This window comes from Manacus vitellinus, unplaced genomic scaffold, assembly GCF_001715985.3.
Source record: "Manacus vitellinus isolate BGI_N305 unplaced genomic scaffold, ASM171598v3 scaffold_15_pilon, whole genome shotgun sequence".
Lineage (NCBI taxonomy): Eukaryota > Metazoa > Chordata > Aves > Passeriformes > Pipridae > Manacus > Manacus vitellinus.
This window is the reverse complement of record NW_021939122.1, coordinates 10,221,957-10,225,104: the sequence shown is the minus strand read 5'-3', so window position 1 is coordinate 10,225,104 and position 3,148 is coordinate 10,221,957.

Below are 3,148 nucleotides of genomic sequence, written 5' to 3'. Positions count from 1 at the left end.
CTGCACAGCCTGCACAGTCCTCATCCACACTTCTAGGGTAGGACATTACCTGCACACCAGCATGCCCTGACAGCTCTTTCTGGCCTTCAGAGTTGTCGCCACATACAGTGACTCTCCCTGCTCAGAGCAGAACATGTTGCTCTGTAAAGCTCCCCGAGGTCTTGCATATTCCTGGGAGGAATAAACAATACCCCGTTGAGCCAAGCTGCCTGGGCCCCAGCTGGAGATGTTGCCAATGCAGGGACTGCAGCTGACCCTATGAATCCCAACAACAGACGACACAACAAGCAGGACAAAAACCCAACTAATGGTGTTGGGGAGAGGAGCCTTCTCCCACCAGGGAAATGCTGATTGCTGCAGCTTCTTGTTAGGACATGCTGCTTGTCTCAGCAGATCCCAAAGAGTCCCCCTGCTGAGCTTCACACAGTGGGAAACAAGAGATCTCTTCTGCACTCCACCTCCTAACCCCATATGGCTCCCAGGAGGAAGAGGAATCTCCTCACTTCAAAAACAAATAGCCTCTTTTGCTTTGTCTGTTACCTGATATACCAAACATCATTGAAATGAATTCATTTGGGTTCACCAAGCATTACAGAACCAGGACTACCAAGGGCAAAGGCTGCTTAAGCAAGCTCTGGCCTTCCACCACACATGTGGTGGTTTGGGGTATTTGCCATGGGAGCTCTGCCACGTACCACACAAGTCATTGAAACCACTGCTTCTCTCCAGCTGGGCTCTGGCTGTCACAGTGTTCTCACTGGCTCCATTTCAGGATGTGGCTGAAGGCAGGCTGGTGGTGTTTGTGGGGGATAAGTGTGGTGTGGGGAAGAAGAAAGAGGGGCTTGTGCTGGACCAGAAGGCAAGCAAATGAAAGTCATCTGGAAACTAGAACACAGCATCAATTTTTAATGCAAAGCAGAGCACCTTGCCACAACATGTGAGCAAGATGACTGTGATGGATATTTAATCTCTGGCACTGGGTACCTAAGCACGCAAAGACCAGAACACCAGCTTAGGTGACAAGGGTTTCCCCAAATTCTGTACGGAGTGGCTGCACACACCTTACAGACCCTGTTACCGAGTCCTGTCTTCTCTCACCCCGAGGTACACGGTTGTCTCTCTTGCCATTTTTTGTAGACAGACTAAAACAATACAACTTAAAAAAAGGAACAGAAAAAACCTCAAGAGCAGCACCACTTCTGCTGTGCAGTACCCATGGCTGGGCTCCTGGGGGTAAGTAGTATACAATTACAAAATTAGTCATTACACTTTGAGCACATCTAAAACAAGTTGAACTGGGGTACAAGGACATTCCTTAACACTGCAGCACTTGACTTTGCACCCTGAACAATATTCTTCAAGATAACTTTTGGACAGAAGCCCATTATGATGCATTGATTGCTGGGCAGGGAGTCCAGAAATCTGGAAATTATTCGAGTTTAACTTGGAAGCTGCATTCTTAACCCTCCACCACTCCTGTTCTGCACTGCCTGTTATCTCTGAAGAACCTAAAGCCCCAGAAGGGACTCTGCTGATACCTGGACCTCTTCCTTTCAGAATTCCTAGGTGCTCCTGCAAAGGAAGCAATTTTATTTCCTAACAGAAAGGTTCCAAAAATAAGACAAAGTAAAAGCTGTGTCACTCAGGAGTGGGGTTGAGCAACCCTTAGAATGCGATTAGAAATATACTTTTGCTGGAGGATGAAGGGAAATTACCAGTTAAGGTAGCGAAGCACAACTCAGGCTGTCCCATGCGAGCTCATATCACCACTGTCACAAAGTCTGCCTGAACAGTCATCCACTGCAGGGACACCTCACCTGCACTCTGAACCCTGAGATGTCACGCAGCCACACCTCTCATAACAGCTAGCAGAGGAGGTGCCCTGCAAAGCTTTGAGCATCACTTTTTTCCTCTGCCCTACTGCTCAGTTCCCCCCATCCTATTGCCATTTTAATAGTTCTTAAAAACTGTTGTACGCTTGTACTAGTTTTTAATGTCACTGCTAATTCTAAGCGGAGCAGCTGGAGAGAGAACCGAAACCTTTGGCCTTGGCAGAGCAGAGGATTTCACGAACAGAACAGCAGCGGCCAGCTCAGAGACGTGGGCATTACTGGCGCTACGGAGGGCCTCTCACACAAGCAGGACGCATTTAGACACTGCCCAGCACGACTCACAGCCAGAGTGAGTCAAGATGAGGGGGCTGATGGTGACGTCTTGCAGCACGGCACAGAGGCTGTATTTGGCAAAGCATCTGCAAAACTGCAAATTCTGTATCTGTGAACTCTTTCAAACAGAGGAAGATAGAATCGCGATGGAAGCAAAGGAAAGGACGGCAGAGGCAATGGCAAAGAGAGCCTTTTCAGAAGAAACTGAAGGTTATGGAATCATGACAAACCTCAAAACAGATGTTAATGCTTATGACACAACTAAAGGCTTCCTAGGTACTACGGCAAGGAGAACGAGACGTGAAAAGACAGAGGTGGGGGGAGTTCTTCAAACACCAGGAACAGCAGCAGAGGTGTTTGAACCCAGAGGCCAAATTGCATCAAGGACAAGATCAGCTGAGGCACCAATTAGGGTCAGCAAAAGGTACAGCAAAGCAGTAGCAGCTGCCTCTCAGACTGTGCTGAGGGTGACCCAAGCCTCCATCCCCTAGCAAGGCCACTGGAGGAGGCACCTCCAGTTCATCTCTGTTAAAGTACAAGGCAACTGTCAGGTTGAGAGCTATGCAAGAGGGATTTGCATTTGCTGGAATGAAAACAAACAGGAACTCTCTTAAGTTTCTCTTCTCAGGCTGGCTCAAACAGAGTGGATGGCCTTAGAAGAGGATGTGGGAAAGGCACAGGCTGCAACCTGGAGTTTCCGCTATCTGTGTACCACTTGTACCACCTGTGCCACCCTTCACCGGTGCTACCACTCCAGGCTCCCTGCACTAGACCACTCTGGGACACCCACATTGTTTCTAAAGGGCAAGCTGCTCCCCTACAACCAGCTACCTGCCTGGGGGGTGGCCACCCGGGTTACCACTGCCTGCACAGACACGGCTTAAGAGACCACAATCCCAAGGGATGCAATATGCGGGGCAGAAGGGCGGTTCCCGCTGTGCCGCACAGCTGCTCCGTGCTGCCGAGGTGCCCAAAGTGCTCCC